Genomic DNA, 16,900 nt, shown 5'->3' with positions numbered 1-16,900 from the left:
TGTAATTCTCATTTATTTCTGAGCAAATTTGATCTCATGATTTTCTTTTGTCCGAGCTTGCGTATTCGATTAAAAAAATTAAATCCATCTACCTAAATGTATTAGGTGTTTATTATTAATGTTTAGATGTGATTCTCATTTTTGTTTTAAACCAAATGAAAGAAAAATAATGTTGAAAATGACCTCTCTCTGCTATTACGCAAGTCTATACGTCGCCGCATTTGTCGACGAATCCGATAAAAAATTCCGGGAGAATTTTGAATTACAGCATATGAATTAATGATTCGATTTCTTAAATCATTAATATTCAGTACCGGACACTGATACAAATTAAAAAAAAATAGGGAGCCTCAGAGAATGCTTTTTGATGCATAGAAAATGCATACCAAAAATTACTAAAATATCTACAGGGGTTTCACAGGTATTGTAAAAAAACATATATTTTTCTTCAATATTTACCACCCGGTATCTCCAAAGTTAGGACTTTTAGGACATACGTTCATTAAGAGGTTTTTTCTTAAAATTTACTTAAGAATCAGCCTCTGAATTTTTTCGCATCTATTTATTTACACTCTGTATAGTCTACATAAACTTTAGAATATGTTGCCATTCCACCACGGAATTCAGCACTTAGTGATTAATTCCAATACTTCGAGTTGTATTTAGAGAATCAGATACGACTCAACATTGTAAATTTAGTACCTATTTATAATTAACCATGGTGGCATATTTTTAGGTATTTCACACCATACCCACTGTCGAAATCAATAAAAAATGTATTTGATACATACTGTCATTTCGCCATTGCATTCAGCACTTCTTCCAAATGATATATTTCTTCCAGACTAATGACGTTCAGTGTTTCACCATTACGTAATAATAGAAAATAAAATCTACTTAAATTAATTTAGACATCTGTCTTAGCGACATAGAGAGCACCACTATAATAATAGCTACTGTCTTAAAGTTACCACCTAATTTTAGCACAAATTTTCATGTTCATTAGAGATCGTAGTCATGGCCAACAGTCTCTGGAAGACGTTGTTACTTTCCGTGGTGTCGCTCTCGATTCAAAATTTACCTGGCAGTCCCATGTTGTCAAGTTTCTTTTTGGACATCCTGGATTTGGGATACTATAGCCCCTATGACCACACTGCATGGCAACATAGTCCAGCACAAAATCAATGCACAAAATGCTGGTTAAATCTGGTGGACAGCTCGTAGACTACCATTGGTTAAGAGAGCCTAGGCTGATAATATTCTTGAGAGTATTAACTTAGAGGCTTTTGAGATATTTAAGTTGAATAGTTTATATTGAAATTTAGACTTTGTTTACAAGAAAAATTAATAAAAAATTGTCCAAAAAAAATCATTCATTCTCGAGAAGGAAAGGTGTGCCGACACTTTTTTCCTCTAGAATCAATGACTCTGCGACTCCCTTTTAAACGTCTATTACCCAAAGAATCCAATTATTTCCGCATCCACTATCGACCTTATACCGAAAGATCTCGTCCTTTTTGCCCAAAACAAAAACATCGAGAACGGTCGCTTATTCTGGTCACGTGCATCGCGAGAAAAATTGCGACTCCCCCTTGCCACCCTCGACCCCCCTTACAACCCTCCGGCGCTCTTAGATGAGGCCGGGGCACAAGGGAAGTGGTGGATATCGGAAAGCTATTGCAAGAAAAAGAAAACGTTTTTTTTTTGGGGATTTTATTCGGTTATATTAAATAAAATAGGATTTTAATTAAACAGTTTTTAGCATCAATCTATGACTAAAAAAAAGCTAGATCAGCACTATCATAAATCGTCGTGTTTATGTAAATTTCCATGCGAAAAAGTTCGGCAAAATGGACATTGATGTTCTGCAAATTACCATCGACTAACTGATGATACCCCGCTTGTTTGACAGCTATTTATTACGTTTTATCGACCTCGATACGTGGGGGGATGAAAAATGTTTTATTTTTGATGAAAGCTTTTCAAAAATTCTGATTTAAAATATTATATTTTAGAGTATAGAGATCATAATTATAAGAAAAAAATAGTACCATTTGTTAGAAAATCCTTAAATATTTAAAATAAACCCGAAGTAAATTATGACCTGTTCGAATCCCTTTCTCCTGTTGCATCCTAAGTCCCCGAGACTGATTATTCGAGTCCCAAAGAAAATTCGGGTCGGACATCCGCAAGAAAAATAAACGTCTCAGCCCGGGTAATCTTTCACCCCAATTTGTCTCCAATGCCCCTTTTCCATAGTCTGGACACGGTCCAGGGCGACACTCTATTACACTAATAGACCAATTGGTAGGGCAAGGGAAGAAGTAAGGCGATTTTATTGCCCTTATTTTGAATGCAGCTTTGTTAGGGCGGCTTTTTTTGTTTCTTCAATTCAAGTTTAAAACCCATAAATTATCGAACTCCTGGGACCCATATATTTTTGTTTTTAGGTAGCCATATTACCACAGATCTTGACATTTTTTATATTGCGCTACATCTTTTAAAAGGGCATTCAATTTTCTTTTAAAAGCAACCTAATTTTTGCAAACCCGAAGCTGAGACCGTCTAGATCAACCATTAAGTCGTAATTCCTTTATTTTCCAGCTTTATGGGGACGGTGCTTGGCCCTGTACTATTTATAATTTATGTAAATGGGTTATTTGGGATAATAAAAGAGGAGCAGGGACAGGCAAGACTTGGCTTGAAGCAAAAATTAAAGCTGAAACTGCACTTAAACATATAAAAGCCTGATTTGCTCAGCATTGTTTAACACTCAATATCAGAAAGTCAGTTTTCCTGAACTTTTCAGTTGGTAAGACTAATTCATCCCAAGTCACAAAGTTAAAAGTTCATCAGTATGAATGCCAACATATTGCTCAGTGCCAATGCCAACTTGAAGTTATTTCTGTTGATGAATACAAGTACCTTGGAGTGATACTGGACTCTAACCTAAAATGGCACATGTTCGGTATATATCAAACAAAATCAGGAAATTAATTTACAAGTTCTGTCAGTTGCGCAAGTTTATGAAGTTAAAAATGATGTATTCTGCTACTGTTGAGTCTATACTTGACTATTGCATCTTGGCATGGGGGGCTTCTTGTCAATATGTATTAGAGCCATTGATTATTACTCAAAAATACTTACTAAAGATCATTCATAATAAAAATAAGATGTACCAATTATTTAAAGATGCAAAATTATTTAAAGTAGTACCAATTATTTAAAGATATGAATGAATAAATAAAGTATAAGGATTCTTCATTATGAAATTCTAAATATACTAACCAAAATTCTATTAACTGTGTGGTAAACGTAGTGACCACCAGTTACGAGGCAACCCCTCCTGCCCTATTATAACTTATTTAATTATATTGGCCATATCCTAAAGGCATCAGGATAGCACCCCAAGGATGGGGCTACTTGGGGATCGGACGTGATCAAATCAAAGTGAAAGCAGGTCGGTTTTATTCCTTTATATCGGACCGTTATTATGTCATATTTTCTTTTTATATCTATGAAAAGAGGTTGGCGATAAAATACCTACTAGTATTTTAACAAGTCTTTAAAACCCTTGAAAAACTATCAAATTAAAGGCGCACACAACTAACAGAAAGGGTGTAATAGATGTGTCATACGAGGCAGAGGACGCAAAAACTGTTTGCCCGGGGGCGACACAGAAGCGGAATGAAAAGATAATGAAATTACACGTTTTTAAGCAGAGCCGGGGCCCCCCCTTGATTAGGGTATTGTGGTCGGACAAATTTCAACCCGGAGTCCCTGTAATTTTCGAATTTATTTCGGTAATTGGCTTTTTTGGGCGAGAGCGAGCGTGCGGATGGTTAATTTTTTTTTTAAATACCCCACAGGATTATGGGTAACCAGTGCGGTACGTTATAAAAAAATTACACTAGCCATAATAAGCCAAGTAGTACTAATGGAAGTGAGCACTAGTTCACATCTAATCACCATTCGAAAATATTGTGAGTAATTCAGTATTTTCACAGATGACATGGATCAAAAGACTCATTGGAAGTCTTGAATTAAATAGAGGAATGAAATTTAGTAGAGTCAAGGAGGACTTACATAATTCTATATAATATTTGTTATTCTACAAAATCTCATAGTCCAAGTTTGCTTGTCCTTCTATAAATTTCATGATTATTGAGCCTACGCCCTTGGACTACCCGTGATGATAATAGTGCAGGTGTGCCATTAATTTAAAAATTCATTAACGAAGGAAAGTTAGAGTTACACACCGATTATTTATAAGGTTATAGTCTATAGAATTCATTATATATTCATGTACTAAAATATAACGAAAGGACATTAGACCTACACATTCATCTTATAGTATAGGTGTCCCAGTACTAAATAATTAATTCACCAAAATTAGACACACAAACTACATAACTTTTCTTAATAATTTTTTACTCCATGTAATCCCTGAAGATGGATTTGATCTATGAAATATATCTCTAGGTCCTGAGGTGCAGACGTTCATCAGACAAAAACTTCTTAGGGCAATTTCATTGGTTTTTTAGAAAAAGTTAAAGGGTTTCCAAGGAAAGTCCACTTACTTAAGGAAGAGTTATTTTAGGGTTTACAGAGAGTGAAATCCTGTAGAAAGACTTCAGTCACTTTTTCTGAAAATTATTTGACCTTTCTTGGCTATTATTTTACTGGGGATGGATTTATGTTAAAAAGCACCCCAAGCCAAAGTTCTTTCAGTATAACCTCAAAAACTTTTGGTGGATTTTCTAGGAAAAACTAGAGGGTTGACACCTAAGAAGTAAATTGTAGAGAATTTAGTTGTTTTCCTGTTTCATACGTTATAGCGATAAAATGAGGAAACAACGACATATTAACAAAAATTTTAAATTACATAAACCATATTTATGTTACAGCCTTCTTAAGCCTATAAAGTTTTTTTTTTTTTTTTTTTTTTTTTTTTTTTTTTTTTAAGAGGTCTAAGAATTTTGCAAACAGACACTCTGAACACTCTGAACATCAAACAGGGTAGATCAGATCCCTGTCAAACATCCAGGGTAGTGTGGGGTTGGAGTTGGCCATGCCCTAATCCACTATAACCCATTCCTCTGGTCAAGTTTTCAGGGTTAAGGCACACGTGATTAATCAACAATGTAAGTGTTGACCTACAACACTTACATTATACAAATGCTTAGTCAAATTTTTCGGGAAAATGTGCACTGGGTAAGTGCTTTGTCAATATTTCAGGGGTATAAAGGTTACATTGGTTACATATTAAGTCAATTTGCTAAGATTATGTCTCTTGTCATAAATTTAACACTCCAATTCAGTAAAAGACAGATTATCAGTGAACATAGAAAAATTACAAGTTCTTAAATCTATTAATCATTCCAAAATATTTTGAGCAATTCAGTATTTTCATACGGGGTCATGATAAGTCTTTCTTTCTGTGTCTTAAATTAAATAGAAGAAAGAAATACGGTAAGTCAAAAAGGACTCAAATAATTCTATATATTCGTTATTTATAGATCTTGAAGCCTCATAATGAGTTCGGTAGCACTGGACATGAGCACTATTTATCTTCCCACTAATGCCACTCTTAACATCTCTTATCTAATTACATTTCCAGAATATATTGTTTTCCCAATTCCCTGGAAAAGGTCTTTAAATAGTTTTGATTAGATCCTATGTTAGTAACGATTATAATTTTCCTTTTTTCTTGCTTATTTAGTCTATTAACAGCCCAATAGCATATAAATTTTTTCCTATTTTTCCTAATTTTATTATTCCTAAGCCTGGAGATTTATACGCAAGCCAAATACATAAATAAATGATTCAAACAGCGTTATTAGAGAAAAAATGAAAATTCTAAGTCTCAGTCACAAAATATCTTTCTATATGTATTATTATGTATTATTGTATTATTATATGTATTAATAATATAGCGTTATTAGACATGAAGCTCTCTTGGAAAGCCCTAATGAGCCAAGTATTAATGAACCTGAGCACTTTTTGACTTTTCACTTCACCATCTATTCACCATTCCAAAACATTTTAAGTAATTCAGTATTTTCAGACATTATACGGATCAGAATAATCATGGAGAGTCACAATAAGTTTTTCTTTTTTTTATGTCTTAAATTAAATAGAAGAGGGAAATACAGTAGAGTCAAAAAGGACTCAAATAATTCTATATATTCGTTATTTCAAGAAATAGGAGCATCATAATAAGTCAGGTAGTATTGGGTATGAATGCAATTTGACTTTTCACTGATGCTACATTTAAAATCTCCTATATAATTGCATTTCCAGAATGTATTGTTTTCCTAATTCCCTGGCAAAGGTCTTTATATAGTTTTGGTTAAATCCCAATTTATCTAAAGCTACAATTTTCATTTTTTCTTGCTCGCTTAGTCAATTTTTCTAATTTTACCAATCCTAATCCTGGGTAATTATATGCATGCCAGTTACATAAATAAACGATTCAACAGCGTTATTAGACATGAAGCTCTCTTGGAAAGCCCTGATGAGCCAAGTATTTGTGAACGTGAGCACTATTTGACTTTTCACTTTAGCATTAATTCACCATTGTACAACATTTTAAATTAAATAGAATAAAGAAATTCAGTATAGTTAAGAGGGACTCAAGTAACTATAAATATTCGTTATTTATGGAACTTGGAGCATGATAATGAGTCAAGTAGTATTGGATATGAATGCTATTTGATTTTACACTCTTGCCATTTTTAAAATCTTCAAACTTATTACATTTCCAGAATATATTGTTTTCCCAATTCTCAGGAAAAGGCCTTTAAATAATTTTGATTAGATCCCAGGTTAGTCACAAGTATAATTTTCCTTTTGTCTTGCTTACTTAGTCTATTAACAGCCCAAAAACATAAATTTTTTTATTTTATACACCATTCCAAAATATTTTGACTAATTCAATATTTTCAGAACACGGATCAGAAGATTTGTGAAGAGTCATGATGAGTTTCTCTTTTTATGTCTTAAATTAAATAGAAAAAAGAAGCACAGTAGAGTCAAGAATGGCTGAAATAGTTTTATATATTCGTTATTTCTGTAACTTGGAGCATGATAATAAGTCAGGTAGTAATGGATATGAATGATACTTGATTTTACACTCTTGTTACTTTTAAAATCTTTTAACTTATTACATTTCCAGAATATTTTGTTTTCCCAATTCCCTGGAAAAAGTCTTTAAATAGGTTTGGTTGGATCCTAGTTTAGCCAGATTGTATATAGTTTTCCTTTTTCCTTGCCTACTTAGTCTATTGATTGCTCAATAGTTCTTCTCTATAAATACCAAACCGTGAGTCTAACTTATGTGCTACTATATAAGCTGATTTGATAGAAGTCTATAGTACTAGAATATTCAATATATAAATAAATTATATATGAAATAAGAAAATGTGTATGTATGTACGTATAATGGAAAAAAATCAGAGACCAATTAATTTAAAAAAAAGAGAACAAACTTCAGGCCAAATTACCAAGAAGAGTAAACATTTTTACCTACAAAAAATGTGTGAATTATTACTGGTCTAAGAATATTGGTATTTGTTTTATTTAGGAGCAAAAGCTAATTTATACGTAAAAATGAATATAACATATCATTGGAAGTTGTAAAATAAAAAAAAAACAAGCAAAATTAGACTTTTATTTTCCTATTTTTAAAGCTCTTAGTTTTTTACTTAGTAATAGAAGCTCGATAAAAAATATTTATCTTTGATATAACAGCAAATAAAAATTACCATATTACGTTTTTTTCAATAGTTATACAATATCTTAAGTAAGTCTAACATTTAGCCATTTTCATTAATTTAAGACATGAAACTTAAGTACTACTATTAACCTTTTACTAAAGTATTCACATATTAAAAATGTAAATTCAAAGATTTAAAAAAAAAATAAAAAAGGTTATAAAAACACTTACATACAAAAAATAATATGATGATGTCGAAATTCCCTTATCTGAAGGCCATTTAAGCCGGTGGTTGTGTAAGGTCGCCAAAGTGGTATTAGACATTGTGGTATTTTTTACCACAAATAAGTGGAAATTTAGTTTTTTTTATTATAACTCAATAAGTTTTCATTTTAATTAAGAAAAATTTCACTTAATTAAGTGTTCATTATCTAGGTTCAAAAATACACTTTTTAAATTAAAACTTTTAGAATAATAATATAAAATAAAACCATTGATATACTTTTTATACAATTTGAAGTATACACTTGAGTACTTTAAACTTAAAAAAATACCTGCTCAAATTCTGTAAAGAAAAAAAAACACGACTCTATTGCCGGGAATAAAAAAATCACTTGATGACCTCAAATAAAGAAATGATTTATTTGCCTGGAATAGGTGAATCGCTTAATCTTTTCTAATAAAAAAAAATACAACTCAACTGGCTGGAAGAGGAAAACCACGTAATCGCATCAAATAAAGAAAATAAATGCCCAAATATTCTATTAAAAAATAGAATTGAATCATGAGTCGAACTGTCTGGAATAAAATCAATTACCTCAAATAAAAAAAATAATCGCTTTAAAGGGCAGATTGGTGCTACAAATTTTACAGCAAATATCCAGATTAAAATCATTGTTATTTTTGATACCAGGAGATTTCGTTTGGCCTTCATTTTTATTCAAGGAAGTTCGTATGCATTCCGTCATTGATTTCAGCACCAACGGAATTCTAAGACGTCTTTTAAAGTTTAATCTTTGGTTTTTTGGAACATTTTAAAAATTTTCATTGAAAAATTCACGACTTAGTTACCTGGATCTTTTCAAAAACAAAAAAATATTCAACTACCCGCAATAGGAAAATTATTTAGCCTTCTTAATTCGACAAAAAATCATGACTTAACTGCTTGGAATAAAAAAAATCACCTAAACTTCTAAAATTTAAAAAGATAATTTCTTAAGTCTTTGAAATAGGAGAACGACTTGACTAACATTAAATAGAAGTCAGCATATTCAAAATATTGAAGAAAGTGCTGAATCCTATGGTGAAATAGCAAAAAATTCTTAATAACAGACTCTAAATTCGTTTTTTGTGTGACATAAGAAAATGGCTTTGCTTAAAAACAAACGAATTGTTCAAATCTAAAAAATTACTCAACTGCCTAGATAACGAACGTTCAAATAGAAAAATATTCGAGCTAAATATAAATCCTTTTTTTGTGTGATATAAGAAAATGGCTTTGCTTAAAACTAGACAAATTATTTAAATAAAAAAATATCATTTCTGAACTGCCTAGATCAGGAAAATCACTTGACCATTCAAATAGAAAAATATTTACTTGTAAAATTTTCCTTGGCCGCCTAAAGTTAAAAAAAAACAACAATTCAAGTGCCTAAACTAGGAAAATCACTGAATGATAATAAAACAATTCATTGACCACCACAAATCAACAAATAATTCATCCCTTGCTAAAACTTCAAAAACAAAAAAATTCTTGCTAATAAAATAATTCAACTGCTTAAAATTCACAAATAAATAATAGCTTGATAGCCTGAGGACATTAAAAAATATTTAAATTATAAATACTGGTTATAATTATTCAATTATTATTTTTTTCTAAAAAATACACCATTGCGCTCATTCCCCGATCCTAAATACCGTAGTTCCCAGTATATATACGATACGCACAAATATTTTTCAATAATCCACGCACTTTTATCGTTCCGGGTAATTGAAAATTAATAAATATATAATCTATAGATCGGCCATAGATAATATGTTGTGGAAATGAAACCGCGGGTAATTAGCTTTAAATTGCAGACTTTAGGCGTCCATGCAGCATAACATTAAGCAGTGGCTCCGTTGTCAACGTCGTCGCGTTATTCGATAGAAATAAAATCATTTAAATGGTCGATGGTACGTCTATGATATGACGAAGAAAAAAAAAATTGTAAGAGCGAGCAACAAACAGCAACACGAGCCAGAGATCACCATCAGTGAACAAAGAGGTCATGGCGTCGCCATATTTGTCTAATACCACTTTGGCGACCTTACACAACCACCGGCTTAAATGGCCTTCAGATAAGGGGATTTCGACATCATCATATTATTTTTTGTATGTAAGTGTTTTTATAACCTTTTTTCCCTTTTTTTTAAATCTTTGAATTTACATTTTTAATATGTGAATATTTTAGTAAAAGGTTAATAGTAGTAATTGAGTTTCATGTCTTAAATTAATGAAAATGGCTAAATGTTAGACTTACTTAAGATATTGTATAACTATTGAAAAAAACGTAATATGGTAATTTTTATTTGCTGTTATATCAAAGATAAATATTTTTTATCGAGCTTCTATTATTACTAATTAAAAAACTAAGAGCTTTAGAAACAGGAAAATAAAAGTCCAATTTTGCTTGTTTTTTTTTTATTTTACAACTTCCAATGATATGTTATATTCATTTTTAGGTATAAATTAGCTTTTGCTCCTAAATAAAAAAATACCAATATTCTTAAACCAGTAATATTTCACACATTTTTTGAGGGTAAAAATGTTTACTCTTCTTGGTAATTTGGCCTCAACTTTGTTCTCTTTTTTTTTATTTATTGGTCTCTGATTTTTTTCCATTATACGTACATACATACACATTTTCTTATTTCATATATAATTTATTTATATTTTGAATATTCTAGTACTATAGACTTCTATCAAATCAGCTTATATAGTAGCACACAAGTTAGACTCACTGTTTGGTATTTATAGAGAAAAACTATTGAGCAATCAATAGACTGCAATTTTCATATCGTTTTCCACGTTTTACTCGAGAACCGTAAGGTTATGTAAGAAAAGTATACATACAAAAACTATAGATTTTTTGATCACTTATAATTTTCATAATAAGCATTTTTTTCTCAGGCAATTATTCTCTGCAAAAATACTGTTTTTCAAAAATTCTACCATTACCCAACCCCCCCCCCCCCCCCCCACCCGCCATACACATTTACCAGTGTGACATTGTTTTCAAAAATCATTGTTTTTCAAAATAATAGGCATGAAAAACAGTTGGTGTCGTCGTTAATATCCAATTTAATAACAGTTTGTTTATTTAAATTAGACGTAATTATATATGTGTATATAATTAGTATAAAAACAGCGTTATTGGATTATATGGACGAGAAACAGTGATTTTTCAGAAGAATTTCATCAAATATTTGAGATGTAGTAATCGAGTTTAAAAACTTAATATATAAATCCCGTATAATTTTTTTCAAATGCCGAAATTTTGCTCGCTTTTGTAAACAGAATCGTATATAATATACGTATATTCTACAGTTAATAAATATACCTTGACCATTGTTGATAAATATACCAAAACTAAAAATTTAATGAAAAATCGTTAAATAAACATACATATATATAACGATCATATGTTGCTTGGGAAACATAATTTAAATTTAAATTGTTGCCTATTTGAGCCAACTGAGCATATATTCTCTTCTGGGCATAGGATTCAACTCTTTAATAATTTCAACATTCTGACCTCTGTTTAGTGATAAATGGTCAAGTTATTTTTTTTCAAACATTTGAAGAATTATTATTTTTTTAATTAGGGGTGGTCAAGTGATTTTTTTATTCCAGGTAATTGAGTCTAATGTTTTTTTTATTAGAGATAATTAAGTGCTTTTCCTATTCTAAGCAGTTAAGGAATATTTTTTTAAATTGGAACCATTCGTCTGTTTTTAGGTAACAAAGTACATTTTCTTGTATCCCATAAATTTTTTTTTTTTTAATGGAATCTTGTGCTATTCCGCCATTTGTTTTTTGGATTTTCTTTAATTTAAGGTTATCCAGTGATTTTTCTGTTACCTATGGATCTTGGCAAAAAGGTGCTATTCCATCATCATATTCAGCACACTTTTCCAATTCAAATAGGTGCAATAATGAATAGAAATATTTTAATAAAGCGATAAAACTGAGGCATCCAGTAATACTCGCACAACTTCTCTACATCACTTAATTCGAATACAATTTAAAACAAAGACCACGATACACTTTCGTCGAATTGTAGTGTAATAGAGCTGCAGCCGTCAATGGCATCCGGCACACGGTATCGCGGTGGAGATATCAAATTTCATTAAAAATTTAATATTGTTCCGGCAAAATGGAGAGATTTCGAGGAACGGGAATCCGGGCTGGATTCGACAACGTAACCTCAACAATCCCTCAGCCGTCGTGTTGCGGCAGATGTTACTGTTTTCGGGATGGCGTCCTCGCCGCGGTTGACGAACATTTTAACACGAAACGTCACCGCCAAATGTTACCGCCGAATGGAAAAAGAAAAAGGGAATAAGGGAAGTTTTTATTTTCGAAAGTTTGTCGACGATTATTTTTGTATTTACTGGAAGTTAGTAGTTTTTTTTTTATAAAGTTTTTCTCTAACCTACGCGGACTACAGAACATAGTAGTACCCTTATTGATCCAATTTTTATCAGCCCTCCCGATATCGTCACTTTCTGCGGTACATTATTGTCTACCAATAATTTGTCAGACCATGAGTTGGTATTCTTAGAAATTAATTTTAAAACATGTAAGCCGCCACCAAAATTCATTAAATATAGGTGTTATAAAAATTTCGATATACGCGCATTTGAACATGACTTACATGAAACAAATTGGTTTAAAATTTTGCAAACTCATAATGTCGACGAAATAATTAAAATACTTAATGAAACAATTTTAGCTCTTTTTGAAGTACATGTGCCATTAAGAGAGGTTAAAGTCTTTAAAAAACCGGCTCCGTGGCCTAATAACTAGGTCGTAATGGCACAAAATAAACGAAACTTAGCTTTACAACAATTTAAACAAAACCGCTCAAATGAAAATTGCCTCTTGTACAACCATAGTTAAAATAGTAGAAAAGGCTAAAAAACAATACATTGAATACATCTGTGCTCAAAATAATCCATCTAAAACCTGTAAATCTCTATCCAACATTGGCGTTACGACTTCCAAGAGCTACAACTTGCCTTCTCATCTATCCAACCCTGATTCTATAAATAATTATTTTCTACAGAATGTTTCTACCAAAGGTACTGAAAAAATCAAAAATCTCTTTTACAAAAATAATACATGGAACCAAAACTTATCTTTTAATTTTACTCTTTCCACTACAGCAGCTATCCATAAAGCTATACACTCAATAAAAACAAATGCGCAAGGTACGGATAATATACCTGTTTCCATGTTAAAGTTATGTAGGCCCTTCTTAGACACATATATTCTACATAATAGTCAATTGCTGTATTGAACAACAATATTTTCCCAATTCTTGGAAAACAGCAATTGGCAAACCATTAGCGAAAATTAGGAATCCTGCATCTTTATCAGATCTTCGAATTGTAAGTATTTTGCCAGCACTTTCAAAGGTATTTGAAAAAATCTTATACGATCAGATGTATGCGTTTGTGATCGATCATCATATTATTCCGGATAACCAATGTGGCTTCCTCAAAAACTCTAATACATCTACTGCCCTAGCATCGGTTACAAATAGCATTATCGAACTAAACGATAAGGAACTGGGTAGCCTTTTGATTTTATTAGACTATTCAAAAATCAATTCGTAATTCAATTTAGGGATGAGTCTGTAAACATTATTTCTTCTTTTTTGAGTGATCGATCCCAAAAAGTGTCGTACAATACACGTTGCTCTGAAACTATAAAAATTCGATCTGGTGTGCCCCAGGGATCAATTCTGTCTCCGCTACTTTTTATATTATATACTGCTGATATTCTTCAATCTACTAGTTACTGCACAGTCACTGCTTTCGCTGACGACACACAGCTTATATACAATTTTGACACATCTAACTATGTCGATGCGGCGCAGGTCAATCTGAAGAAAATCTAAGAAGACCGTTCCTCAGCCGAAAATAGTAGCCAACTATAATAAATATATGGGTGGTGTGGACAAATTAGATGGTCTTGTTGCGGCTTATAGATCAAGATTTCGACAAAGGAAAATGTATTGGCCACGAGTCTTATATTTATTAGATGTATCTGTTGTGAATACTTGGTTACTTATGCGAAAATTTAAAAAAATCATCCTGACTCTGTTAGTTTATTAATAATAATAATAATAATAATAAGACTTTTATTAATCACCAGAAAAATAAAAAATTACAATTCTGTAATAAACCAAATGCATATCACATCTTAAATAGTTCGTTCTTTACAAAGAGCACATTTAATGTGTATTGAAACAATTAAAAAATATCTATAGAACTTAAATTTTATACAAATACAAATAAAATTCCAGAAGGTGACTAATAGGCCATGTTTTCAGACTTCCAGGGAACAACCCCTGCGAGATTCCCTGAATTCTGTTGAGGCCTTATATATATTTAATAATTATAAATTATAAATGACACTTATAAATAATAAACAAAAGCATTTTCCCAGTTAAAGAAAAAAAGAAGAAAGTTAATACAACACGAATAAAAAGCATACTGATGGGATAAGGAGAGAATAGGAAAAGGAACTGGAATTGGACAAGGAAAAGGTTGGCACATATAAATAATTCGATTTTATAATTTAAAAATAAAAATAAAAAACAATTTTTTATTATAAATACTTAAGTGATTAATTTGTTATTGATTTATTAGAATTAGTTTAGTTTTCATCTTAAAAGTTTTTTCTGACATGGTAAAATCATTTATACAATATTTGTTAGTATAGTGTGCTATTAAGTAAGAAAACGATCTCTTAAAAAATTCTTTATTGTGTGAAGGAATAGTTAATAATTGATTTCTTCTAATATTCAAGTTGTGCACGTCAGTCCGATATCTAACTTTTCGATATAAATATGAAGGAATCCTTGACTTAAGAATTTTGAAAAAGAAGCAAATAAGATGCAAGACTCTACCATTGTACATATTTAACCACCCCGCAACCTTTAGCTTATGTGAAATATGTTCTCTCCTTCTTATGCCATATACAAACCTAAGACAGGAATTCTGAAGTTTTTGTATTCTATATGAGTCAGAAGAATCAAGGCAAGGGCCATAGATGGTGTCACAAAAATTTAATTGGGATAGTACCAATGTTTCACAAAGCATTTTTCTTATAGGCAAATTCAGGTAATCCCTTTGCGAAAAAATTATTTTTAGTGCGGAGTACCCACTTTTCATTTTAAGAGTAACATGATCCTTAAATCTTAGTTTGTAATCCATTAAAAATCCAAGATTCTTAGCAGAATTTTTAAGAGTTATGTTGTCATTATTAATGTAAAGTTGCAAGTTATTTAAAATATTTGTTCGTTTATTATCACTACAAAAAAGAATGGCTGTGGACTTATTGGGATTAACTTTTAAAAGTAACTTTCAACGATATATATATATATATATATATATATTGGCGTTTCAACGATACATATCGCTAAGTTTTTTGAAAAGTTTTGATGCAAAACCTCTGCAAGGAAAAACCAGAGTGCCTCGACCATTACATGACCTACGATTCGATAATATTGGGCATCTGATAGTCTTCAATGAAACCGACTACCGATGTGCCCTACGTGGAAAAAAAGTCAATTCATCTGCGAAAAGTGTAACATTGCATTGCATCCTAAAATTTGTTTCAAACTTTACCATGATAACTAAAATATAATGTAATTATATACAAAACATAATAAACATGTTATCTTACTTTAATTATTTTTTTTTCCTTTTGCCCAGCGTTCCTCTAAAGGGACGCCCTAAAATAAAGGCTTATAATGAATTAAAACTTAAAAAACATTTTTTTATGTTTATAAGACCCATAATAAAGTATTTTTTCTAATTATAATTTAAAAATAAAACAAAAACTTTGAGCACTAATGGGTTAACAAAAACTAAACCTTTCAATGAAAATGAATTTAGTAAAAATGTGGTATATGAAATTCCTTGTACTTGTGGTAAATTTTACATAGGTGAAACCTGTAGACCATTACCAAAAAGAATTAATGAACATAAATATTACATCAAATATTAATATGTTGCTGGCAAACGACATATGCTGCGTTCTCGATTTTGGTTACTGGATATATCGACCAGACACTACCTTCATTTTTGCACATATTAATTTTGCGACATTTCGGGTCCTAATAAGCAATAGGTTTGCTAGATTATAATAATAATAATAATAATAATAATAATAATAATAATAATAATAACCTGGAGCAGTCTAGCTTTATAAATACTCCACTGAACCAGATCAGGGTGTATTCGAAGTATATATAAACCAACATTACAACAACATGTTATATGTAAAGAAAGATTCCCAATTATAATGTACCACAAAAAAGTGTTCTTCTATAAAAAAACAGCAAATTTGATACGTATTAAACAGTAAGAGAATTATTTTGAATATTCATAAGAACAATTTTATATTTCCTCCTAAATTTATTTGCACGAAGGTCAACAAATTCTGCAGCTATTTTATTATAGCACTGAACAGCATTGTAAGACAACGACGCTGAAACATAGCACTCCTAAGGGACCGGCATGGTTAACTTATTTTTAGCTCTAACATTTACCCCATGTACATTTGCACCAAACAACAATCCATTCCTTATGGTCGCAGGTGCCTTTGGGCCTCTAATGATTTTTTTCAAAAAAGTGGAAAAGTGAAGGATTCTACGATTGCCCATTTTAAGCCAGTTAATTATTTTAAAATATTGCGAAATATAATCATACTTACGTAAGCCATAAACCAATCTGATACAGGCATTTTGAATTTTTTTATGCGCATTTTACAATCATTATCTAAGCAAAAACCATAAACATAATCACAGTAGTTAAAATTAGAGAGCAGCATGGCCTCACATAGGCTGCGTTTAAGACTTCTCAAGAATATCTCTATTGCCATGTAAGAGTTTTAAAGCTGCTATA

Source organism: Anthonomus grandis, chromosome 9 (genome assembly GCF_022605725.1).
Source record: "Anthonomus grandis grandis chromosome 9, icAntGran1.3, whole genome shotgun sequence".
In the NCBI taxonomy this organism is placed as follows: domain Eukaryota; kingdom Metazoa; phylum Arthropoda; class Insecta; order Coleoptera; family Curculionidae; genus Anthonomus; species Anthonomus grandis.
The sequence above is the reverse complement of the archived record's forward strand: the minus strand, read 5'-3'. Positions refer to the sequence as shown.